At 44.4% G+C, this 27,878-nt stretch overlaps 1 long non-coding RNA gene across 1 annotated transcript; it reads right to left on the bottom strand.

Moving 5' to 3' along the window:
- On the bottom strand, positions 1-25,348 carry LOC116984934. Its single transcript, XR_004415175.1, has 3 exons — positions 25,264-25,348; positions 13,673-13,682; positions 1-11 (listed from the first exon to the last, which is right to left on the bottom strand). It is a non-coding gene; the product is annotated as an uncharacterized LOC116984934 (long non-coding RNA).
- Between the last annotated feature and the right edge of the window lie 2,530 nt (positions 25,349-27,878).

Genomic DNA, 27,878 nt, shown 5'->3' with positions numbered 1-27,878 from the left:
TGTTCATGTGTCTGACTTGATTCCTGCTTTTGATAAAGAGGCAAGATAAGTTTCTTTGCAAGCTTTGTATAGACTGAGATGCACTGTCTTTGCACTGAAAAAGCTTCTTTAGATTCATATGAGAGCAGATTTTCGGCTGATGAATCAAGGAGCGGTTTCAGTCTCAATATTCTCACAATTTGGCAGATTTTCTAAAAGCAGCTTTTGATCTTCGAGCCTTAATTGTTTTCACCTGTTTTGGGGCCTCTCACTGTAATATAATAGCATTGATACACCTGGTTTCAACCTAACCTGGAGTAAAGTCAGAGTTGCAATTACAACCAGTTTCCTCCAGCAGCAAAGATTTACCAAGGCAACAACTTTTTTTTTGTGTGGTATCTTTAATACAGTCGAACTTCATGTATATTTGTTGCCGGTTAAAGTTCACTGCAGAGTTAAAGGAGGAGACATTTAGATGGATGACCAAAATCCCAGCAAAACATGATGGCTGAAGGAACATCACTAAAGCCCCTGTCCCACTTAGGAAACCTGAACGGAAACCTCTGGTGACCTTGCGCCCCACCCAAGGTTTCCATGAGTTGCCAGAGGTTTTGGTCACTCGCCTGGAAAGCCTCGACCGAAGCGTGAGATGTATCTACTGACCATTGATCCTACAGGATCTTTGCTACCGACCGCACACACACACACACACACACACACACACACACACACATCGCGAAGATGGGGGCCAGGGACAGCGGAGGAGCGCTGTCTGCGCGATGAAGAGGAAGGTAAATGGCTGCCACCGAGCACTTTAAGGTGGAAATTCAATAATTTGAGGTGTAGTTGGCTAAGAACACAGGAAATGGTGGAACCTCAGATTATTTTGTGCATTATTGGTCACCTAGCTATGGAAGAATGTAATTAAGCTGGAAAGGATGCAGAAAAGATTTACAAGTATGTTACCCAGCTTCTTTACTTGGAGCGTAGTATGTTGAAGAGTGACCAGATGTAAGATCATGAGGGGCAGAGATAAGGTATAGAAACATAGAAACATAGAAAATCGGTGCAGGAGTTGGCCATTTGGCCCTTCAAGCCAGCACCGCTAATCAATATGATCATGGCTGATCATCCAAAATCAGTACTCCATTCCTGCATTCTCCCCATATCCCTTGATTCTGTTAGCCCTAAGAACTATATCTATCTCTTGAAAACATTCAGTGAATTGGTCTCCACTGCCTTCTGTGGCAGAGAATTCCACAGATTCACAACTCTCTGGGTGAAAAAGTATTTCCTCATCTCAGTCTGAAATGGCCTACCCATTATTCTTAAACTGTGACCCCTGTTTCTGGGCTCCCCCAACATTGGGAACATTTTTCCTGCATGTAGCCTGTCCAAACCCTTAAGAATTGTACATGTTTCTATAAGATCCCCTCTCACCCTTCTAAATTCCAGTGAATATAAGCCCAGTCGATCTATTCTTTCATCATAAATGGTCACTGCTTTTTCCTCAGGGTAGGGGATGCTACAACTAGAGGTATAGATTTACGGTGAGGGGGGTAAGATTTAAAAGGGAACTGAGGGGCAAATTTCTTACACAGAATTTGTGGAGATATTTGGAAGTGGTAGATTATGTTTAAAGGACATTTAAATAGGTTCATGGATAACAAGGTTTCAGAGCGAGAGGGGCCAAGCGCAAACAAATGGGACAAATTAGCTCAGATAGGCAACTTGTCAACATGGACAAGTTGGATATTAAAGATCTGCTTCCATGCCTTCTAACTATGACTCCATGAAGTCAAAATTCTTCCATAGTTGTTAAATTGGAGAAGTTTACAAAGATATGAAGTTATGAAGGGATACCTTGAAGGGCTGTGCACATAGGCAGGGCCATAGAGGGATCGAAGAATTTTAAAAATCAAGGCATCGGTGGCCCGTAAGCCAATGTTTTCTCCTTAGGACATCACTTCAATGAACTTCCTACGCTGAAATGAAAAACTCTATGCAACCTCGACCTGTAACTCAAGACTGCAAGCCAGGTAACATCCTGGTGAAACTCTTCTATGCCCTTTCTAACTTAATGATATATTTCCTATAGATGGGCACCAAGAATATCACACAGTACCTGAAGTATGATCTCACCAATGACGTACAGCTGCATCATATTGTCCTAACTTTCCTACGCTATACTCTTCTCAATGAAGGCAAGTATGCTAAAAGCCTTCTTCAACACACCATTCATCTGTCTTGTCATTTTTAGGGAAGCATGCACCTCTAATCCCAGATCTCCCTGTTCTGCAACACTATTCAGAACTCTACCATTCACTGCACAAGTCATGAGGTAGACGCAAAATGCTGGAGAAACTCAGCGGGTGAGGCAGGAATGGAGAGAAGAAATTGGCGATGTTTCGGGTCGAGACCCTTCTTCAGACTGATGTCAGGGGAGGGGATAGGACAAAGTAAGAATGTAGGCGGAGACAGTGGGACTAGTGGGAGAACTGGGAAGGGGGGTGGGGGGAATGAAGAGAGAGAGCAAGGGCTATCTGAAGTTAGAGAAATCAATGTTCATACCGCTGGGGGTGTAAATTACCCAAGTGAAATATGAGGTGCTGTCCCTTCAATTTGCCCTGGGCCTCAAGCGGCCTTTTCACGGGGCGACTTGACGCAAGAGTTAACCGGAGTTTAACATCGTGGGAACCTCGTGCGATAACAGTACGGCATTCGTGGACCACCGTGGACCACCGTAGCGCTAACGGCAGGTAGTCGTGTAACTTGGTCACTCGGGAGAAAATTCAAGAAAGTTTGAATTTCTCCAAGATTGACTTGTACACTTGTGGTTGAGTATTGCAACATTATTGATTGATTATTGATTATTCCTTTAATAATCCTTTTTCAGGAAATTACAGTGCCACGACAGCTTCAAGATAAACATAACACCACGCTTCCATACATAACAAGTTAAAATACGTTAAAATACAAGTTAAAATACAATTAATTAAAAAAAAGTGCAGTTATTTATGCTCATTATAAAGTCTTATAGCAGCTGGTAAACAGGACTTCCTGTATCTCTCCGTTTTGCACATTGGTACAATCAGCCTCTGGCTGAAGATGCTGCTCTTGATCACCTTCAGGGCATGGAGTGGGTGAGTGGGGTTTGTCATTATGGAACCTAGTTTATTTAGTGTTCTGGCCTCTGCCACCTGCTGGACCGTTCGTTGCTCAGCCCCGACCACTGAGCCGGCCTTCCTGATTAGTTTGTCCAATCTGTTTTTATCCGCTATACGGGCGCCATCTCCCCAACAGGCCACAGCAAAAAACAGAGCACTGGCCACCACTGAATGGTAGACACTGCACAGTAGGGGTTGGCAGATATTAAAAGACCTCAGCCTCCTTAAAAAATACAGTCGGCTTTGTCCCTTCCTGTACACCGCCTCCATATGACACTTCCAGTTCAGCTCACTGTCAAGCTGCACCCCAAGGTACCTGTGATTAGCAACCACCTCCACCTCAGTGCCCTTAATGGTGATCGGCGTTGCTTGAGTCCTCCTCCTCCCCCTCCTAAAGTCCACAACTATCTCCTTTGTTTTTTTGGTGTTAAGATGGAGATTATTGTGTGCGCTCCACTCCACAAAGTTACTTATAATGTCTTAATTATATGAACGTAGTGGCCAGTGCGATATCCGTAATAACTCTTGCGGGTACCGTGGGGACTCCTGCGAACGGTGAACCCGGAAGCTGGACAGAGGGGACAGAAGGTGAGTAAAAATTATCTTCTGTGGGATTGAATTTTAAAAATAAATAAAAATAAAGATTTGCATCCGCATATGGACATCAACTTATTCATGAGTTATGTTAATGAGATTCAAGAAAATAACTATAATCTTTAAAAGGGACTTTAAAAGGGACTTTACTGAAAGGTTACGCATTTTTATGGTCCGTGAGAAATTTTTCACATGTACTTCTTTGAGAGATACAGGTCGGAGTCCTCGGGTCCAGGGGTCCGGAACGCTACCAATCAATGTTGTACAGAGACCCGTGTAAGGAATGAACTGCACATGCTGGTTTAAACCGAAGACAGACTCAAAAAGCTGGAGTAACTCAGCGAGTCAAGCAGCATCTCTGGAGAAAAAAAGCTGATGTTTCGGGACGAGACACATCTTCAGACTCAATTCCGATCAGGCTGTCTGAAGAAGGGCTCCGATTCGAATCGTCACCTATTCTTTTTCTCCAGAGATGCTGCCTGACCCGCTGACTTACTCCAGCTTTTTATGTTTTTCTTCCCAGATCTGACTTACCTGCTGAGTTACACCAACATTTTGTGTCCTTCTGTGCGTATTAACCAGCATTAACCAGAGTCTGCAGTTCCTTTAGACATTACCTAACTTCAGATTTTAGAGATATAGCGCGTGGGAACTCCTGCGAACGGTAAACCCGGAAGCTGGACAGAGGGGACAGAAGGTGAGTAAAAATATCGACAAGGGAACATGTGTCCTTCGAGGACGTCCCACCTAATTGTCATTGTTGGATAATCTTTTTAACAGGAACACTTGCAGAGATGGCTCCCAGAAAATCTCAAAGAAAGGGGGTAAAGCGTGTCAGAGATGTTTTTGCCATGTTGCGCTATTCAGTTTCTATATTGTTTCAGTTTCTATATCTATATTGTTGCTCTATTCAGTTTCCCAGGGGGTCGGGACGGGACTGGAGTTGGGAGGGAAAGGTGGGGGAGTCGAGGGAGAGGAGGGGGAGACAGATGGGGGTGTCTTCATTTACTGGCGGCGGGTGTCTGTCACTGAAACAGGCAGGTGAGATTTCACATCCACCTTGTGTGTGCCTCTCTCTCTCTCTCCCTCCCTCTTACACAGGCTGAGAGACTCTGCCTCTGTGAGTGTACGTCTCTTTCTCCCCCTCTCCCACACACAGTAAGACCGAGGTACTGTGCTCAGTCCATCTGTGTCTCCCACATACACAGTAAAATATGTCTCCAAATGAGCCAATTCAACCAAGGGAGGATATATATAGTGTGTGAAAAAAAAAGTTACATCATTTGTGTCACGTGTAGTTCACGATGTTCATTCAAGATTTAACGCGAAAGCTCGGGAAACGGACAAGTCGCACAAATAACAGAAATGCCGAGTACCGTGGGAACTCTTTATCTACCCCCGTTATATCGTGCGAGACTCGTGCTGGACCACGACCTCTTCACTCTGGTGACATCTTGCGTCAACTCGCCCCGTGAAAAGGCCCCATCACTCTGTCAATGGAGGAGGCCCAGGACAAAAAGGGCAGATTGGGAATGGGAGTTGAAGTGCTGGGCCACCGGGAGTGCTGGGCCACCATCCTCACCTTCCACCTGATCAGCCGCCCTATACAACATATAATCCTCCAACATATTTGCCACCTCCAAAGGGATCCCACTACTGGCCATATCTTCCCATCTCCACCACTTTCTACTTTCCGCAGAGACTGTTCCCTCCATATCTCCCGGGTCAACACGTCCCTTCTGACCCAAACCACCCCCTCCCCAGGTACTTTCCCCTGCAACTGCAGGAAATGCAACACCTGTTCCTTTACCTCCCCCCTCAACTCCAACCAAGGACCCAAACAGTCTTACCAGGTGAGGCAGAGGTTCCCTTGCACCTCCTCCAACCTCACCTACTGCATCCGCTGTTCCAGGTGTCAACTTCTCTACATCGGCGAGACCAAGCGCAGGCTCGGCAATCATTTCGCTGAACGCCTACGCTCAGTCCGTCTTAACCAAGCTGATCTCCCGACAGGTCTCAAAAGATTTTGAAGATTTATAAAGCTAATGTCTAATAACAGTGAGAGTTTGATGATGGTGGGCCAGGGGTGTGTTTGGGAAGGGGGAGTGTGAGGTGATACGGATCCTTTCAGCTGATAAAGCCATTCTGTGATGCCTGCAGGCTTACCTTTGTTGGGACAATCCTGCACTGCACTTGGCCAGGTTAAAGCACTGGTGTGTAGGAAGGAACAGCAATTGCTGGTTCACTCCAAAGACAGACACAAAATGCTGGAGTAATTCAGCGAGTCAGACAGCATCTCTGAAGACACGGCGGCACAGTGGTAGCATTGCTGCCTGACAGCGCCAGAGACCTGGGTTTGATCCCGACTACGGGTGCTGTCCGTACGGAGTTTGTACGTTCTCCACGTGAGTTTTCTCCGAGATCTTCGGTTTCCTCCCACACTCTAAAGACGTACAGGTATGTAGGTAAATTGGTTTGGTAGTTGTAAAAATTGTCCCTAATGTGTGTAGGACAGTGTTAATGTGAGGGGTCGCTGGTCGGCGCGGACCGGGTGGACCGAAGGGCCTGTTTCCGCGCTGTATCTCTAAACTAAACTAAACTAAACTAAAATAAGGAATAGGTGACATTTCTGAAGAAGGGTTTCAACCTGAAATGTCACCTTTTCCTATTCTCCAGAGATGCTGTCTGACCCGTTGAGTTACTCCAGCATTTTGTCTCTCTCTTTAAAACATTGGTAGGCAGGTCCCTGTGAATGGCCACACGAGGAGCCATGTGGGAAATACCCGTGCAGTCAAAGATCAAGCAACTAGTTACTCAAGAGCAACAGGAACTGTGCTCCATGAGAATGAACATTTAGAATTGCCCAAGATGCACCAAAATTTAGATTTGTTTTAATGTATGTAAGACAAGGAAAATAAATGCAAATATAATCATCATCAAATTTGGACATTTCTCCAAATAGTGTGCATCCATGTAAGAGAACTGTCATAGAACGTAATCCTGATTTAATATATGAATGTTCAATTATCATAAATTAAATGGTTAAATAAAACAGGAAAGCTGATGTTTCAGACTTTCATCACTGACCTAAATGTGGTTCTACTTAAGCAAGGTTTCACTTTTAAAATGTTCATGCTTCTTTTCAAATGCCCTCATGACATCCCCCATTCCTATTTCTATAATCCTCTAAAGCCCTCCATGCCTTCAAAATGTCTACACTTCGTCAGTTCTAGAATTTGATTGTTCTGGAATTTAATTGTAACATATTCTTCTGTCAAGGCTCTAAACCTCTTTGCTTCTCTTGCTATAAGGAGTTAAAATTAAATTCCAACCGTTTGGTGAAGCTTTTGGGCAAATGTCCCATTACTGCGTATATGAGTTGGTGAACCTATGCTTGAAAATGGTCCTATGAAGGGCCTTGAGTTGTTTTGCTACATGGGAGGTGCTTGTAAATACAAAATGTTCTTGTGAAAAAATGCAGTTTTTGTTAAAGGCCAAAGTTAGGTTTGATGACCTTGCCTGCGATCAAATGAACTAAAAACAATATTATAGAGCTATTCACGTCTCCGGCTGTGCATTCTAAAACCTGTACCATTGCGGAATTGACTATGTGAGGTTCAGGTTATTATATTGCTGGATTGGCACAAGCCTTGAACATAGTGACAATAAATACATGACTGGAAAAGAAGAGATCTGTCAGCATTTGAAAGGGAGAAGAAATGGTCAAGGTCAAAGTTTGGTGTTGCATCCTTTATCATCATCTCCAAGATAAACAAACTAGAAGAGACCGATTGCTTAAATTAACCAAAATACCTTGGCTCCAGGATGAACAATGTTGCTACTTTGCAATCAATGATAATTACAGTCTGGCTCCAAAATAGTTCTCTCAGACAACTCAGTAAATGGATTAAAAGTTTCCTGATGCTTCAATATAACCCATGATTAGTTATTCATGTACAGATTGTAAAAATCTTCATCGTTAATTGCTTGATTAAAACAAAATAAGAATGGTATCAGTGGTGGGGAATAAATCAGCTGAGTTCTTCATTTCGGAAATGAAAGGCTCTCTGGGCTTTGTTACTGAGACAGTTCAACAAATTCTCTTGACAAATCTTGGCATCAAGAGGACATTCAACTTAAAGCTAGCCTTGGATCTATTTATTTAATCAAAAATATTCATTCAATTATTTAAAATAATATTTACAATCCAATAAAACAAAACAGAACCCACCACCGTAATACAAGACAAACAAATATACTAAATAAACTACTATACAACTATGTTACAATCCTTGTCAAAGATGCATTCAACTACCCGCGGTGCCCAGTCATCCCGGAAATCCCCCAGGGCACCCGTGGACAGCGCGTAGTCCCTCTCAAACATCACCTGGGGACGGACGTAACCCCGGAAAAGGGACAGGCAGCCGGCTCGGGCAAGCCTTGGATTTATTGGTTCTGTTTGCATTCTCAGCTAGGAGACTGCTCAACCCTGACAAATAATTGTCTCTACTGCATAGAGCAAAATAATAAGATTAAACGAGAACTTAGCAGTTCGAAGTTTGATCGTTATTTTATGAGGAGTAACGTTGAGGGATTACGTGAAGAACCTGCCAGGACGCATGCGTGTCATTCTTCAAAGCAGCGGTGTGAAATCACAGATAACAGTAATGACTGAACATAGTAAGATTAGAGAAGAGGATACCAGTTGAACTTTATGATCAAGGGTGGGAGCGGAGGGCACGTAATCCCTCAACGTTACTCCTCATAAAATAACGATCAAACTTCGAACTGGTAAGTTCTCGTTTAATCTTACTATATTACTTCGGAGTCACGTGAGTGACTACGTGAAGATTTCAAAGCTCTGTGATTTCATGCCGTGGAAACGAGTCCATGCATCACATCTGCCTTAATTGACTAAGGGAGGAATTGTGTTAACATGTTTAAACATGAATCCGACATTGAAAATCCATGATAAATTTATTAACAACAAATTATAGCCCCTATTTCATGGGGTGAAATCATATTACAGAACTTAAAATTGATTCTGCAAAAGTTCCAGGTTTAACCACTGGTTTATGGTAGAATTGTTGGAACATTTTTTCCCTTGACCATTCTGCTGTCTCCAGGATTTGGTCCATCGGTACGTCCAACTCCATAGCAGCCGATGTAGCTGCAGCTCTGGTGGAATGAGATTTGAATATGTTAGTATCCACCCCAGCTGTTGTTAAAACCTGTTTCAGCCATCTGGAAATAGTTTGAACTGACATTTTTTGTGGGGTTGCTTGTGGCTGATTAGTAGTGCCATCTCATTGCCTCTGATGTTTTTGGTGTTCTCCATATATAACAATAAATGTCTTATTATTCAGAGACGATCATCTATAGGGTAAGCCCTAAATTCTATTTTGAGGCCTGATGATCCCGGTCTGTTCTGTTTGACTAATTTGTGAATATAAAAAGTTATATTTCTTGTTGAAGAAGTCATATTGTCCAGCCTTAACTTATGTAAAGACTGTACCCTTTGTGCTGTGACCAAAGCCATCAGCATGGCTGTTTTATGCATCAGTTTTTGCAGGGACAGAGCTGTTGCTGGAGACCAGTTCCTTGGCAACGTTAGGACAATACTCACATCCCATATTTGAGAGTACCTGTTTCTTGGGGGATTGATATTAAAAATTCCCCTCATAAGTTTGGTTACCAGGGGGTGAGTCCCAACAGAATGATGCTCTGATCCTCGCCATAGATATGCTGAAAGGGCACTTCTGGCGCAGTTAATGGCACTGTAACTGAGCCCCTCATCATAATGGAGGTCTGCCAGGAATTCCAGAACAGACGTTATGTTCATCGAGCTGTAAGTGATGTTGTTTCTGTGATAATATATCTCCCATTTCCTGATGTATACCAGATATTGTTTTTTGGTGGACTGCCTGTGAGCCGCTGAGATAATGTTCAATGTTCGGTCCGTCAGTCCCAGTTCCAGTAGAGGTTTCTTTAGACTCTACAAATTAATAAGTTTGTCGTTTTATGACTTGGATGGCTATCCCCAGTTACGGGATGAACCAACAAATCTGGTCGTTTCAGGATGGTGATACATGGTTCTAAGACCATGTCGAGTATCACAGGGAACCATGGTTGAGTAAGCCAATCTCGCACTACCAAAATACCAGACGCCGAGTCTTGTTGTATTTTGCGTAATACCCGACTGATGAAGCAGAAAGGAGGGAATGCATAGAAAAACAATTTCCCCCAATGCAGCGAAAAAGCATCTATCGCTGATGCCCCAGGGTCTGGTTCCCAAGAAACATAGTTTGGTAACTGGTGATTGAGTCTAGAGGCAAATAGATCGATATCTGTTGTTCCATACCGTGCTACAATATCAGCAAATACTTTTATATCCAACATCCATTCAATGTTTTCATTGAATTTGCGTGACCTGGTGTCTGCCACTGAATTTAGGTTACCTGGTAGGTAAGTAGCTGATATACAAATATTTCTCTGGATACACCATTGCCAAATTGTATTAGCCAGATTGTCACATGATGTCGATTTGATTACACCCATATGGTTAATATATGCCACCACGGTGGTATTGTCAATCTGTAGTCTAACATGCTGGTGATATATTCCAGAACAGTATGACTTTAGGCCATAGAACGCACCCAACATTTCCAGGTAGTTTATGCCAAGTGTCTGTAGTAATGATGCCTCCTGTGCATTCCATCTACCTCCACAGCTGGAGATGGAATTGGTAGCACCCCAACCAAGTGCACTGGCATCAGTTTGTAGCACCACTGAGGGGTTGCTGATAATGATAGGGCTGGAACAATGCCGAATGTTATCCCTCCACCATTTTAATTCCATAATTGCTTTGATTGGTAGCTTCATTGGTCTGTCGAAATGACCAGCATTAATTTTGAGTGCTTGTATTTTTGCCCTTTGTAAATTTTGATAATACAAAGGTCCAAATTGTGTGGCTGGAAAAGCAGCCACTATTTTGCCAATCACCCTTGCTACCAATCTGATAGATGGTTCACTGGTGTCAATGAGGTTGTTGCAGGCCTCAGTTAAGACTGTAGCCTTGTCCTTTGGTAAAGTCACCGACATGTGAACTGAGTCAATAGTGAACCCCAATTAATCCATTATGGTGGAAGGCGTTAGTTCAGATTTAACTGGATGGATGATAAACCCCAGTTTCTCAAACAATTGTTTGGTGGCTGATACAGCTAGTTTGGCTAATTCCAAAGTTTAAATTAATATGTCATCTAGATAGGCCATGATCATATGTTTTTGTTTCCGAAGAAACGCTAGGACTGTTTTCCAAATTTTTGTAAACAGCCTGGGGGCTGATGTTAATCCATTTGATAGAGCTCTATACTGTCAGACTGCCCCATCCAGTTGAATTTTAAATAACGTCTGTGGTCAGTCCGTATAGGCACTGAATAGTAAGCATCTTTTAAGTCGATGCTAGCCATGAAGTAGCCTTTGGAAATCAATTGTGTGGCAGTAACAAAGGTTTCCATTTTGAAATGAATATATTGCACACATGTATTCAATTTGGTCAAATCTATGATGATGCGACAACCACCATCTTTTTTGTTTTTGGTAAAGATATTAGACACAAATTCCAGAGAATCCTGTTGGGTTTTTTCAATTACCCCCTTTGCGTGAAGTCTCACCAGTTCAGCATGTGCTTCTAATTTTTCTTTTCGTGAAAGTACGAACGTTCGGTTCGGTACATGCTGAACTGGGGGGCTATTTTTGTGCACAAATTCAATGGTATATCCCTGGATACTGTTTAGGATATAAGTGTCTGTAGTTAATGTACTCCATGCATCCCAAAAGAAGTGTAATCTTCCACCGATATGTGTATTATCCACACTTCCTATAAATGGTAAGGGACCAGACCCACCTACCTCCATGGTTACCAGTGGAAGGTTTACTTCTTCCTGTGTTGTCTTCGAGGAGGTTGAGGCGCCGGTGTCTGGGTTTGGGGTTTGCGCATTTTCCACGAAGGCCGGTCTGGGCCATGGCCTAAAAAAGACCGCTGTCCTGTATGCCCGGCCTTTGAGCTTTCACCAGCTTCTCTTGTTCAGCTGGTGGGTGCGTAAGGGTGCTGTCTTTGGCTGTGGGAGGTCCTTGCTGTTGTCGCCTTTATGAGCCCCAGGGTTTTTGCCTCATCGAGCTCCTTAACCTGCTTGGACAGGTTTCCCCCAAATAATAATATTGGTGGCTTTGTGTCTCCAGGTTTGCACAGGCCTGCAAATTTTGGATTTAAGGCAGGTCGGATGGCATTCTTTCTGATACTATTGATTTCATACTGCGTATTGCAGAATAGTGCCAGTGCATCCTGTTGTTCTTGCGACATTTCCTTCCCATCCACTGTGCGAGCGAATGCTGTGATCCCTGCTGTTAGTAGTTTTAGTATTTTCTGTAGCTTGACATCCAGGCTTCTAACTCCTGCTCCGACGTGTTTCCAGATACAATTATTCACGACTGGAACGTACAGGGATACGCAATTTCCTGGTGCCAGATATTTGGCAGTGGTGTCCATCACAGCCTGTTCCTGTAGTTGCTTGAATGACAGGAAATCAACGCTGGCAGCTAGTTTCTGTTCTAGGTTTCGTCCAGTCTGATCCGGCTGTATGTAGTTGGACACCATGTCCAGTAGATTTTCTCCTTCCTGCACCCTCTGCACACTTGTAGTTTGTTCGGCAAACCCCTCTTCGGGGTCAGCCCAGAATTGACCCCCAGTACTCCCCTCTGACGAGGGAGATGCACTGTGCAGCCCTACGTAAGGTGCTGCTGTGGGTGTTATGTATGACCCACGGTGACTAGACTCCATCTCCCGGAGTCTGTCATGTTGGAGCATTTGCTCCATAAGCCGCTCCATCCGGCTCCAGCGCGCACGGTCGCTGGCCGCTCGCGGCTCCTCAAAGTCGGACTCATCAGAGTCAACGGCTGTTTGTTTTTCGTTTTGCCTTCCCGCCCGGCCGCGGTTTTGACCTGGTCGGTGCAGGGCCTAAGTCGGGCACAGCTGATCCCATTACGGGTGATTCCTGTGCCGCCGGCCGCTGCTGGCTTCCCGCAACTCCGCGGTCCTCCCCCGCCAGCTTTGTCGCAGCTCTAGTTGACTTTTTCGATTTATCCATCGTTTCCCCACCTGTGAAACAGTATGGGAACAATAATGACCGCAGAGTAACCACTTACCTGTCGGTCCCGGCTTTTAAACTTGCCGCTGTGGGGGAATGTCGTTCCACCCCGCCTGTCATTTCGCAATGCGTGTAGCGATAAGACACGCATGCGTCCTGGCGGGTTCTTCACGTAGTCACTCACGTGACTCCGAAGTAAAATTATTAGACAGTTCTCACTATTGAATACACTGTGTATGCAGGCAAATAATCTCACTGTGTCTAGTTCACATGTGACAATAATGTATTCCTATTCCTAATTAAATAGCAGCTTTTAAATCATTTTTAACCATAATTCAGAGTCTTCAATGTAGCTGAAGATCCGAAAGCTGAAGACTATTTGTATGAGAAAGATTTTCACTGTGTTAGCACTTTGCACATGTTACAATACAACACAATTGAAAGTTAATCCTAGGCATAGTTTTTTTGAGTCTGTAGAAGGGTCTTGCCTCGAAACATCATCCATTCCTTCTCTCCAGAGATGCTCTTGTCCCTCTGAGTAACTCCAGCTTTTTGTGTCTATCTATAGATTTTTTTTTAATTCTGCAGCAAGAAATGGTTTCAGGGGATGTTATCTCTAGGGCCTCATTGACATCCCCCTGTCTTACTTCATGGAGATGTGGATGGCAAATGTCTGCCTTCCACCCTGAAAAGATAGGCATCCCTTGGTCACCTTCCAGCACTTAAATAGGTTTGAAGAAATGGGATTTGAAGGTGCAGAATGGCACGCAAGGCAGTAGGAGTCACGTGATTATTCCTGGTAGGGGGAACATTCCTCCAGACCTAACAAGGAACAGCATACAATGTACAGGAAGGAATCGCAGATGCTGGTTTAAACCAAAAATAGACACAAAAAGCTGGAGTAACTCATCTCCAGAGATGTTGTCTGACCCGCCGAGCTACTCCAGCTTTTTGTGTCTATCTTCGGCATACAATGTACCATTTGTTATCTCTTCCTCATGCTGCATAGCCTGATAAAATTGGGGCTGGGTTTCCATGACTACAGAAGGACCTTACTGAGCTTTGGGCAGCCTCTTAACTTTCCCTTCTGGAAGCTAAAGAGAGAACTTAGTGGTTAGTGTGAATTCTTCAAAGCAAGCATAAAGAGCTTTTACCCTGCCCACTGACCCAGCAAGGTCATAAGGAATAAGGAATAGGAGTAGAATTAGATCATTTCATGATTCATGCCTACTATATTCTGTTATGCTGAAGCAAAGCAAGAATTTCATTGTCCTATCTGGGACAGATGACAATAAACTCTCTTGAATCTTGATTCTCTTGATTCTTGAATTCAGCCCATCAAGTCTACTCCACCATTCAATCATGGCTGATCTATCTCTCCCTCCTAACCCCATTCTCCTGCTTTGTCCCCATAACCTATGACACCTGTACTAATCAATAATCTATCTATCTCTGCCTTAAAAAGTATTCACTGACTTGGCCTCCACAGCCTTCTTTGGCAAATAATTCCACAGATTCACCACCCTCTGACTAAATACATTTCTTCTCATCTCCTTCCTAAAAGTGCGAGCTTTAATTCTGAGGCTATTGTAGATGATATGTGCATGTGCCTTTAACATAGTGAACTCACCACTACTAACCACTCCCCATATCAGAAGTATAAATGCAACCTCCCCACCCATTGATCTCTCTCTAGCTCCTGTGACAGACCACGTACAGCTAGGGCAGCAACGTTTGTGTATTACCAATAAATAGTAGTAAAGACAACAGTGTGTTCGGAACAACTCTTTACATGGTGTCACAATCGTGCCTCTGCGCCTCCTGTTTGTCGGGTTTTATTTACTTTTGACCCAGTTCCCTATCCCTTGTTCTATCTCTCGTGCCATAGCAGTCCCTCGTGCCCTCTGCCCTCCTGCCAGCTGCTGTCCAGGAGCGCATTGCCCTCAAGCACGCAGTGCAAAAGCGCTCCCACGACCAGTCCTGCCGTCCCCTACCGCGTCTGTTCCCCGGCCAAGTCGTCCGGATGCAGTCCCCCTCCGGTCACTCCAAGCTTGCCACCGGCGTCGGTGATGCTGGTTCGCCGCGGTCCTACCTGGTCGACCACGATGGTACCATCTACCGCCGGTCCCGCCAACATCTGCGGTTTGTCAACGAGCCCCCACCACCGCCTGCCGGCCCTTTCTCCCCTCCGTTGTCCGCCACACTACCTGCCGCCCCACGCATGCCTCGGTCCCTGCCATCTCAGCTCTTCCAGCCCCATTCTCCACCAGCCAGCCCTCGCTCACCTGCCCGTCCACCCGCTGCTGCGCCTGCATCCCCTCCTCTGGCTCCGCCGGCTCTTTCTCCTCCGGGTTCCCCGGTTCCGTCACCCGCTCCCGCTCCGGCCCCTGCTCTTCCTGCAGAGGGGGGAGATGGCGAGCTGCGTACCCGATCCGGCCGGCTGGTTAAGCCGCCTGTCCGCTATGGTGAATTTGCTTAGCTGTTTGCTCCTCTGTTTGTTTAACTGTTTGCTTACCTGCTCGTAGCGCATGAGACGTGGTCACCCCGTCACTACTGTATTGCTTTGTTTCCAAGGGGAAGGATGTAGATGATATGTGCATGTGCCTTTAACATAGTGACCTCACCACTACTAACCAATCCCCATATCAGAAGTATAAATGCAACCTCCCCACCCATTGATCTCTCTCTAGCTCCTGTGACAGACCACGTACAGCTAGGGCAGCAACGTTTGTGTATTACCAATAAATAGTAGTAAAGACAACAGTGTGTTCGGAACATCTCTTTACAGCTATGACCTCTAGTTCTAGACTCTCCCACTAGTGGAAACATCCTCTCCGCATCCACTCTATCCAAGCCTTTCACTATTCTGTATGTTTCAATGAGGTCTCCCCTCATTCTTCTAAACTCCAGCGAATACAGGCCCGTGGTAGTAATCATTTGAAAAGATATCGAAGTTTGAACTTAAAAAGGCTTTTTACCTATGCATGTGTTTTGCAACTGTGCGCTCAACATGAAACTACAGGGGGAAAATAGCAGGCAAGGGTCAAGCACAAACTATGATGGCATATTCAATTAGACTAGATTTCATACAAATGCAAGGTACTGCTAGGAACCGTGAAATAGATTTGTATTAAGCAGGTATAAGTGCCTAGTAGTAATATCTTGCCAGTGTCTGATGGAAAATGAAATTCCTTTGGACAAGTTATTCAATATTTTTTGGTGTATTCAGTTGGGGCACCACTCCACATCAACCTCATGGATTCAGCTAAGGTCACCCTGGCCCAAGCTCAATGCAGTCTCCACAAGAACAAACTATAAATGGGGCTATTTACTACATATTCACGTAAATTGTAACTCTGGGGATTGTATTACAGGTATTTGGATTAGTACAACAATCCACTCATTGCTCTAATGGAGCCAACAACTATTTAAGTTGGAAATAACACAGGTTTTGTGGTCCTTTCCCTACTTTCTTCCCATTAGCGGAAAAATAATAAATTCTCCTTAAAGCAATATATCTGTACAGTCCATCAGAGTGTATTTGGTCCAAATTCAATGATTACAGCGCTTAACTGATCCCAGAGTGAAGATACAGATCATGTCAAATGTAGGTATCTTGACCCTCTAATGTTCCTGTTAAGGAACAGCTAACAATGGCCTGCTTCCTTTATCATCGTTTCCATATCTTTCATCGTTATTTGTTTGCATATCTTTCATTCATTGTTCTCTACACATCGTCTATATCTCTCGTTTCCCTTTTCCCTAACTAGTTTGAAGAAGGGTCACCCATTCCTTCTCTCCAGAGATGCTGCCTGTCCCGCTGAGTTACTCCAGCTTTTTGTGTCTATTCCATGTTAAGGATGATTTGCATTGACATTGAGCAGCATTTGGAGGTAGATTGTGCTAGATCTGAAATGTATTGGAGGTGCAGATGTAGTGTTGCTACCTTACAACGGTAGACCCGGTTCGATCCTGACTACGGGTGCTGTGTGTATGGAGTTTGTACGTTCTCCATGTAACTGCGTGGGTTTTCTCCAGGTGCTCTGGTTTCCTCCCACATTCCAAAGACGTGCAGGTTTGTAGGTTAATTGCGTTCTGTAAATTGTCCGTAGTGTGTAGGATAGGACTAGTGTACGTGTGACCATTGGACGGCGTGGACTCGGTGGTCCGCAAATCCTGTTTCCATGCTGTAACTCTAAAATTAAAAACTAAAACTAAATATTAAATACTGCTACTGAATTTGAAATTACATCACATCTCTCTTGGTCCAGACATATATTGCATTATTACTTGTAAGATGATCTTTACTCGATTTACACATTGTCTGGATTTTGGATTAATCAGATACATCCAAAATCTTTGGCCTTGTCTGTTTGTAAACCATCAGTTGTATACAGGGGCTTGCAGGGTGGGGAGAAGGCTGCATCCATTTCCTTCGGCAAATTTCTCTACTGGTTTTTCACTTGAAATTAAATTTTCCCATGTTCTTTTTTTCCTGGTCTGAAATTCCTCAAGCAACTTCAACAGTGCAATAATTTCATCTGCAGTGAGTTTTTCAACTACTGGTGCGTGAAATCACAGTTAATATTTTCTCACTGACCCAGGTTTCACCTACTACCTTTCACCTGAAGCCACATTGCTTAAAAGGCCTGGACTCAAGGGTGTGTTCTTTATCTGCATTGGGATCTGTGATCTCTTTTGACCTCAGACAGGATCTCACATCTCTGTCTGGGTTGATTTGGTGCTAGAGGTTCTGGCTCATAATCAAGGTCGACTTACTGCACTCTCTCCCCGTTGGATTGCAACCTTGTCGTGGTCGGGGAGCTTGTGTGTCTCAGTGACCCCTAGAGCTATGCCAGCAGGAGATTCGTCTCCTATTAGGGTCTCCCATGCTGGACAGGTAGAAGGGTAGAGGCGAGACGAAGAGCGATCCACTGGTCCTCCAGGTTGGAGGTTGAGCACAGGGCTAACAACCCTGTCTCGTAAAACAAATATGTTACGGAAACAGCAACTGAAGGAATCAACACTACTGGGCGTGATGGACTTCCAGGGCAATCGATAGATGCTAGGATGAATGTCAATGGTGAAAGCTGAAAGGAAGCCACTGGCAGGAAAGTGGAACTTCTAAATGCCAAACATAAGACTAGGCATCATGAGAAGGCACTGGAACTGGATTGGCCATACACTGAGAAGAGAACCAGACAACATCCCAAGAATAGCCCTGCGCTGGACACCGGAAGGGAAAAGGAATAGAGGGAGACCCAAAACCACTTGGCGTCGAACTCTAGAGGAGGAAATTAAAACAATGGACCTGAACTGGGGTAGTGTCCAGAAGCTAGCTCAGAACAGACAGGAGTGGAGGACCTCCATTGCTGCTTTCCATGCCAAGAGGCATAATAGGCAATAAGTAAGTAAGTAAGTTACTACACTCGGGATCATTCTTGATGACTATTGCTGCTGAACCAGGTCTGTGATGCCTCACAGTTTGCTGTTCCCTGCTACATTGGAGGAGGCCACCTACTTTTCTGATCTCAAGGAGGGGAGACTTCATTCAGTTTTCTTTCAATCCACAGGAAGAGTCAGAACAGCCCTGCCCATTAATCTGCATTACAGGCTTCTCCAAAGTGTGGACGTTCAGAGACTGCTCTTATCTTGTGGGGACATCTCTTGTGGTACACACCTGGCTGAAGCCCTGGAAAGACTCCATGGTCCTAATGCACAAGGAACATGCTTTGTTGGGGCATTGTTCTTGATTAAGCTGTTCCAGTTCCTCTGATGTACTGGGAGTACTCTCCCACACCACCTCCTATCACTGCAGCATCCATTCACTCATTCAGTTGCAATACAGGCCCATAGCTGGTATTGTGATCTGTCAAAAGATTGCTTGTTGCGTTAAACACTTATCACAATAAAACTTGTAGATCATTAATAAATAATGCTACGTTGACAATGTCAGTTTCATTGTGGAATTGCTGAAAGAATTCCAACAATACCATTGAGAACCCTTGCAAGTGAGTTCCTCTCTTCACGCAACTTTCTCAAATGGAGTTAGATGATGTACAAACATGTTAAATGCTGAAAAAAATACATATTACACCAGGATGGTTCAACACACTCAGCTCCTGACCTGCTCTTATAAACAGAATATTTATCCCACTGGTTAAGTAGAGTTTCTGATCAACAGTAACTCCAAGGGAAGACACAAAGTGCTGAAGAAACTCAGCAGGTCAGGCAGCATCTCTGGAGAACACAGATAGGTAACATTTTGGGCCGGGACCCTTCTCCAGACAGACGCTCCCAGGTAACTACAAAGATATTGATAGTAGGGTTCCATGAAATGGTAGTACTTTTAAATGTAAAGAGTAGGTAGTTGGATTCTTCCTTGTTTGAGACAATCATGACCTGTTACTTTTGTGCACTAGTGTTCAACAGCCTATGTCTGAACATTATCTAGGTCTAGTTTCATTTGTCAGGGAATTGTGACTGGAAATAAACATTGTGTAACAACCATCCTCACTTTATTCCTTACCGACAGTGCACATATACAATTCTACACTCGGTGGTGGAACCATTCTGCTCAAAAGTGTACACTAGAGTCCACTAATCTGGTTGATAAAAATAAAGTTTTAAGAATTCATGTTTATATTCTGTCATTCACAATCTCAGGATATCTGAAAATGCTTTATTGTCAACCAAGTAATTAAAAAATGTAATGTAGTATAATATAGAAGAATATAATATAGTACAACATAGTACAAGGTATAATATAATTGCCAGATCAGATGGTTGGGGCAAGGACTATAAGCACATTTAGGCAGGTACATGGATAGGACACGTTTGGAGATATGGGCCAAACGCAGGCAGGTGGGACTAATGTAGCTGGGACATGTTGGCCGGTGTGGGCAAGTTGGACCGAAGGTTCTTTTTCCATGCTGTATCACTCTATAGAAAACTGCAGATGCTGTAAATCTGAAATAAAAATAATATAAATTGTAAATACTCAGCAGTTGCCACGGCACATGTGGAGATACATAGAGTTAACAATGCAGGTTGTTGACTTTGATTAGGTTATATTCTAATGAAGAGTATTGATCTGAAATATTACCTCCATTTTCCTGTCCATATATGCCGCTAAGTACATGCAGCGTTTTCCATTTTTACTTTTGGATTGCAGCCAAACTGTAGTGAAGGAAATACGACAGATGAATTGCACTCAGCAAAATCCCACAAAGAGCATTGCGATAGTGACAAGATAATTTGTGTTTTGGTGATGTTGATTGAGGAATAAATCGTAGCCAAGAAAATGTAAAATCTTCTGCTCTTTGAAATGGTGCCAGAGAGAGGGCAGACAATACCTCAGCTTATTTGATCCAAAACACGACATCACCAATGTGCAGCACTTCCATTTTGAACACCCCCCCATCTCCCTCACCTGTATCCATCTATCACTTGCCAGACATTGTCTCGTCCCCCACCTCCGTTGCAGCCTTCCTCTCTCCACTAAAGGGTCCCGACCAAAAAAAATGTTGCCTACCCATGTTGTCTAGAGATGCGGCCTGACCCGTCGAGTTATGCCCCTGTCCCACTTAGGAAACCTGAACGGAAACCTCTGGAGACTTTGCGCCCCACCCAAGGTTTCCGTGTGGTTCCCGGAGGTTGCAGGTGGTTGCCGGAGGTTGCAGGTAGTGGAAGCAGGTAGGGAGACTGACAAAATCCTCCGGGAACCACACGGAAACCTTGGGTGGGGCGCAAAGTCTCCAGAGGTTTCCGTTCAGGTTTCCTAAGTGGGACAGGGGCAATACTCCAACAGTTTAGTTTAGTTTAGTGATACAGCACGGAAACAGGCCCTTCGGCCCATCGAATCCACGCTGACCAGTGATCCCCATTACACTAGCACACACTATACCCTAGGGACAAATTTCAATTTTTGCTGAAGCCAATTAACCTACAAACCTGTGCGGCTTTGGTGTGTGGGACAAACCCGGAAATCCCGGAGAAAACCCACGGGGTCATGGGGAGAGCGTGCAAACTGCCACCATAGTCAGGATCAAACCCGGGTCTCTGGCGCTATAAGGCAGCAACTCTACCGCTGCACCACCGTGCTGCCTCTAGGTTGGTTGTGCTCCTCAATCATGTGTATCACTTTGCATCTCTCTTTCCCCAATTTGAAAATGGTGGCTGAGGTGATTTGTTCAAATCGCTGGAACATTTCAGCAATTTCCCCCAAGTTTTAATGTTGCTCACATGCCTGCTGTGCATTATTTGTACATGAATTTGCACATTCGCCTTTCAGCTTCCATTGTGTGGGTACTATACTACTATAAATGTGATGATATGGAGATGACAATTGTTAAGAGAGTTCAAGCAGAAAGAAAATGAAAGATATTGTAAACAGCAATCTACTCAATGCTACATGAAAACATATCATTAGGATTGATATAGCTGCACAAGCTGAATGACAAAGGATGAGCAGCAAAGTGGGATCAGAGAGGTCGGTACTCAGCCCTGGTGTTTACAAGAGAGTCTTTTTTTACTCTTTGTGCCAAAGAATTTAAGGAATTCCAGTTATTTGCTGTGGGAAATGTGGTTAGTTTTGCCCTGATGTTGTTCCCCATGATATGATAGTGAATGTCCCAGTTGTGCGATAATTTCTCCAAATGTGACTTCAGATTTATATAATAATTTAGCTCAGTAGCGTTTTGCTAAAATAATAAACACAAACAACAAAGATTGGAACATCTGTTGTCTATATTCAGAGAAATTGAGCTCAATTCCATGATCTGGAACTTGATTCAACTTGTCACTGTAGTACTGAACTGTATGAACCTTACATTAAAATCTTCAATTACCACTTCCAGTGAATTCGTAGCTTGCAGACTGCACAGTGTTTTTCCTTGAAACTTGCCATGGGCACTCCAGGAGGCTTAGTTAGATGTGTTTTTAAATTACAAAGTAAACAGTACAAACGCAAAGGGTACACAAAATTGCTGGGGAAACTCAGCGGGTGCAGCAGCATCTATGGAGCGAAGGAAATAGGTGACGTTTCGGGCCGAAACCCTTCTTCAGACCCACGCTGTTTGTGTTGTGCTTCTCTTTAGAAAAAATCAAGCTTTTGTCAATTCGCAATACCCATGAAAAAAAGGGAAAATGAAATAATTCAGTTTAGTTTAGTTTAGGGATACAAAACGGAAACAGGCCCTTCGGCCCACCAAGTAAACGCCGACCATTGATCACACGTTCACACTAGTTCTATGTTATCTCACCTGTTCAAGTATTCCCGGCAATTTAAAGAGGCCAATTAAACTACAAACCCACATATATTTGTGATATGGGAGGAACACGAGTAAACCCACATGATCACAGGGAGAACACGCAAGGTCCACACAGGCAGCACCCGAGGTTGGGATCGAGATCCCTGGCACTGTGAGGCAGCAGCTCTACCACCTGTGCCACCCCGGTACCACTGTGCCACCTGAGTGGAAACAAAGTGCATTGATGCAACACATGTAATCTCAAAGTATTCCAAGGCATGTTTCATTACCTGTCTTCTCTCTCACTATTAGATGTTGACCATTCACTGTTGCACCCAGTCCTCTAGTGTGCTATATTTTTACATTGTAAATCTCCTTTAATCTAAAAATTATCTAAATCTAAACAAGGGAAACTGTCAACGCGGAAGACTTGAGTAGCCACATGGCTTGTGTCTGCCTCTCCTTATAAACCATTGGTAACACTGCTGTAGAAACCACGATGAAATAAATTACAAGACCATTCCCAACCTTGCTGCCATTGTTTTTTACGTGAGTCGGGACTCTAACTGGGTCATGCTGATCACCAAAATTAGATGCTTCCATCTCTGTAACATTACCCCTATGTTGCAGTCTCGCATCATCTGCTGCTGAAGGCCTTGTCCATATCTTTTGTTGTTTTTGCTCCTATCTCCAAATACTTTAACATTTGGAACTTACTATCCTTATTCAAAAAGCTTGAACACATCCAAAACTGTGCTGCACCCTACCCCAGCATACATCAAGCTCATTTCACCATCATTCCGATAGTCACTGAGTTACAGTACTTTGCCTATCAGTATTTAACAACAGAACTTTAATATTATGAATAAGCAAACATACAATTTAAGAGTAGTAGGCTCCAAAAAGGAGGAGGAGCCATCTTGAGGAACGGCTGCTAGCCAGCAGCCGTCCGTTTTAATTCGCTTTTTTTAAATAGTTTTTAGTGAGTCCTGTTTTTCGTTCGTAGGGGATATGGACTTTTTAATGTGGGGGGTAGGTGTCAACTTTACTTCTAGGTCCCTACCTGGTCGGTGAGGCAGCTTTTTCTCCGGGCTGCCCGTCGACCCGTCCTCGTGGCCTACCAGCGGGCTTGGAGCGCCGTTTCCTGGCGGGGACCGACCAGCACCTCGGCCTCGGTGGCGGCACAGCGCTGGAGCGCTTTCGTGGAGCGGAGCGGGCGATGCCTTGCCTGGGTCGCCGCGCTGGATCGACGTGCTGGAGCTCCGGTGAGCTGAGACCGCCGTGTTCAACACCTCCGGGCTGCGGGGCTGCGGAGCGGAGCGGGCGGTGCCGACTTCATCATCGGGAGCCTGGGAGCTCTAAACCGGCGCGGCCTTGTCGGCTTCGGAAGCCGCGGTCTCCAACTAGAAAGCGGCCGTTCCAGGTGGCCCAGCCGCTGAGAGGACTCTCCAGACGCCGGGGCAAGATCACCCAGTGAGAATGGCCAGGAACATTGGGCCTCCGTAGAGGCAATTGCGGTGGCCCCAATAGGCCTGACTTTGGGGTGAACATGGGGTGGGGACTGGACATTGTGCCTTCCCCCACAGTGGTATCCACTGTGGGGGGATGATTTTTTTTTGTCTGTAATGTAATCCTGTTAGTCTTTGTCCAAGATGGCTGCCGTGGAGGGAGAGTGGACGCTGGTGCGCTTTGGCTGCCGCTGCTCTCTCTTCACATTGTGTTTTTGATTTTCTGTTTTTGGACTGAATTCTGTTTTTAGTTTGTGTCTCTGTGATGTCTTTATTATTTATTTTACTCTGATTATATGTTTATATTCCTGTTAATCTATGTAAGGTGTCCTTGAGATGTCTGAAAGGCGCCCAACAAATACAATTTATTATTATTATTATTATTAGATCCATTGAGCATGCTCAGCCATTAATAAATACTTTAGCTAATCAATCGGTAACTACAGTTCCATATTCATGCCTACTACAGCTTATCAAACATCTCTCAAAATATTCAAAGCCTCGGCATCTGCTACCTTTTGTAGAAGAGAGTTCCAAGGTCTCAACTGCTGAAGGAAAAGAAAAAAAAATGGTTACCTCCAGCGTTTAAAATGGATAAATCTCTTCTTGCTGCTGTTAGGCAAGAGGTTCAGACGCCTGAAGTCACACACCACCAGATTCTGGAACAACTACTTTGCTATAACAACGTGTAGGAAGGACCTGCAGATGCTGGCTTGAAGAGTGGGGTCTCGACTCGAAACATCACCCATTCTTTCTATCCAGAGATGCTGCCTGACCAGCTGAGTTACTCCAGCATTTTGTGTCTATCTTCTTTGGTACAGCAACCATCAGGTTTTTGAACCAATCTGCCCAACCTTAATCCTACCTCGGTAATGGAACATGTCTTGCACTAGTATGGACTTGTTTTCTACTCATGCTTTGCACTCATGCCTTACTTTTGTACAGTCTTTTATAATTTATGCATAATTTATATTTTGTGTGTTGTCTGAATTTATTTACAAGCAATGCTGTTGCAAGTAAAATTTTCATTGTATCTGTACCTCACCGCACATGGTGATAAACCCGATGACAACTCAACCTATTGTTTTTAAACAATCAATCAAAGCTCTAGATTCTCCCAGAGGAAACGTTTTCCTCTACATCCGTTCTCTCAAGACCTCTGAGGAATTTATATGGTTCAATCAAGTCCACTCTCACTCTGTTCCAGTGGCTTCAAACCTTGCCTGTCCAACCTTCCTTTCCTCTGTAGACAATGGACCCATTCCAGATATTAGATTATTTGTCTCCACAGTCGTATCAACATTGTAAGGTATACGAGTGCAAGCATGGATTCAAAGAATGAGTATACCATGTTGTAAGACTAGTGATACACTATCGCAGCTGCCCCTGCTGATACTTGAGAGTTGATTGCCTTCAATAAAGATATGTTTCAGTGGCATTACCTGGTATGTGTTATCTTAGCAGAGGCACACTTCTCTGTGGATTGTCACCTTGTCATGGTGGAGAAGCTTGTGTGGATCCTGAGAGCGATGCCGTCTGGAACTATGCTCCTGGGAGGGCCACTCATGGCAGTAAGGTCGAGGTTGAGGTCTCTGACAAAGAGCAATCCAACCAAGACAACGGTGGAACAGGCGGAGGATGATGGCTGACCTTGGTGGAGCATCACAATGGCTGAGAAGGCGGGTGAAGGCTGCAGCAGAAAAGGGTCTAAAACTAAAACATTACCTATCCGTCCTCCAGAAATGCTGCCTGATCCGATGAGGGTTTTTTTTTTGTAAACCAGCATCTGCGGTTCCACCTGTCTACAAAATAGTGTGGTTACGTGAGAATCACAAATTTTCCCAAAACAAAACTGCTGTTGGTGAGCAGTGCCTGCTACCCAGCTTACAAGACATGAATTTGGCAATGACTTACCGCTTTAACAAGCTGGACTTGTCCCATTCCAAGATGCAGTTGAACATGGATTCAGCGTTAATATGCACAAGGTTTGTGCACCTACTTTAAGTTACCAAGTGAAGTTCAGTCAGTCCTTAAGATCTTTTAGTTCATTGTGGACAAATGCTACAGGGGATCCAAACGTATACATGCAAATGGCAGAATATCGTCAATGCCACAGGAAAGTACAGGAGTACCTGAATGCGCTGGGAAAGCTCAGCATCTTACAGAAACACAATGTACAGCCAAACCAACACCATATGGTCCAAGATTATCGAATCAGGGTTAAGGAATCTGGGCACAGACTAGATAGGAAACGATGGTGGCTATAATAACGTGAGCTTTGAGTTCCTAGGCATCCTTATCATTAACAACCTAACCTGGTCCCTTCCAACTGCTGGAGTGATTGGGAAAGATCATCAGTGTATTTACTTTCCTAGACAGCTGGAAATATTCAGCATGTCCACGAGAATTCTCTCAAACTTACACGAGTGTGCTATAGAAAGTATTTTGATGGGATGCATCTCAGCCTGGTGCAGCAACTTCTCCGTTTTTGACTGTTTGAACCTGCAGAGAGATTAACCAATGTAGGCTTGTCACTTACTCCAATCCAGTCCATCTTTATGGTGCGATGCTTCAGGAAGGCTGGAAGTACCGTCAAGGATGCCTGTCACCCTGCCCATTTGCCTTCCTCTCTTCTGCCTTCCAGGGGAAATACAAATACTTGAAAGTTCAGATATCCCAACTGAGGAACTGGTGGTACCTGACTCCGAAACCAATCACCTCTTTTACTGCTGCTGCAGTGTACTCTTACTCTTATCTCTACCTTATTTAGTTATTCCGTTATTGTACTTCAATATTCTTTATCACTACTCAGATTTTGAGTATTATTTTGCATATTATTTTGCTGCTTTACACTCATTGTTGTATTTATTATCACTGTATGTATCCTGTTTACTACATTTTACTTAAACTTTGTCCCCTTTGATCTCTCGTTTTCACAACTTATCCTTCCATTTCTCTCTGTCTCCCTCTCCCCTGACTCAGTCAGAAGAAGGGTCTCAACCTGAAACGTCACCCATTCCTTCTCTCCAGCGATGCTGCCTGTCCCGCTGAGTTAATTTGTGTCTATCATTGGTGTAAACCAGCATTTGCAGTTCCTTCCAACACATATCCTGTTTACACTGTGAACTTCATGTGAATAAGGAACTTCATTGCACCCTGGTGTATATGGCAATCAACTACTCTACCCTATTCTAACATTCCCTGCAGACACACTCACTGGGCTTTCAAGCAGTCTGATTATGGAACGGAATGGAATACTTCACTTTATTGTCACGTGGCAAGGCACAGTGAAATTCTTCTTCTCGACCCGAAACGTTGCCAATTCCTTCTCTCCACAGATGCTGCCTCACCCGCTGAGTTATTCCAGCATTTTGTGTCTACCTTACCTTCGATTTTACCAGCATCTGAAATTCTTTGTTTGTATGTCCAAAGTAAACAAATAGCGACCACCTACGGTGCTGACAAAGTTACAAAGCACGCCGGCTTCTCCTTTTGTTCTCCCCCCTCCCACCCCCACTCCCCATACAAGGTCCCCATTGTCCATTGTTCCCCCTCCCCGTCCCATTGTCCAATGTTCTTCCCTCCCCCATACCGGGTACTCCATTGTTCTCACCCCCCCCCCCCACAGCAGTTCCCCCTCGCCGGATCCTCATTGTCCACTGTTCTTGCCCTCCCTCACAGCAGTCCCTCAACGCTCTCATCGACCGTCGACCGTGGGTGGACCTGCGAGACATCGCTGCCGCCGCGAGGCTTCACTTTATCCTGATGTAGTTCCTGAGTTCTGTAGATCACTAGAGCCACACCGCCCAGGGATCCCCGCCATTGTGGTGCAGACAACATCATCTTGAAACAGTGGACGTGGTTTGCAGTACCGTTTACTATCAAAGCCTTACGTGATTACTGCTAAGTCCCCACTCGGCTGCTGTCAAATATAAATGGTGGAGAGTGCTGTTTGCTGTTTCCAGCTTCACAAAGTAAAGCAAGTGAAGCTTTTCAAAATGCTCTCCACAGGGGATCTTCCTCTGAAACATAGTTATATCTGCTGATTGCTTCTATGATTCTTTGATGTGTAATCATGGCAGCCTATCAAATTAGCATAAGCATGGCAATTGCTGCTCAGCATTTTTTAAAGTGATTGCCTGTGGGGTTAGTGTTGGAGACACTATTCATCTCTACTTTGCAGTTGCCCTTCATCATTTGTTGCACAATCCCTGTTCACGGAGTATTCATTAA

Source organism: Amblyraja radiata, chromosome 21 (assembly GCF_010909765.2).
Source record: "Amblyraja radiata isolate CabotCenter1 chromosome 21, sAmbRad1.1.pri, whole genome shotgun sequence".
NCBI classification, from domain to species: Eukaryota; Metazoa; Chordata; class Chondrichthyes; order Rajiformes; family Rajidae; genus Amblyraja; species Amblyraja radiata.
Note: the sequence above shows the minus strand (reverse complement) of the source record. Positions and strands in the feature narration are given on the sequence as shown.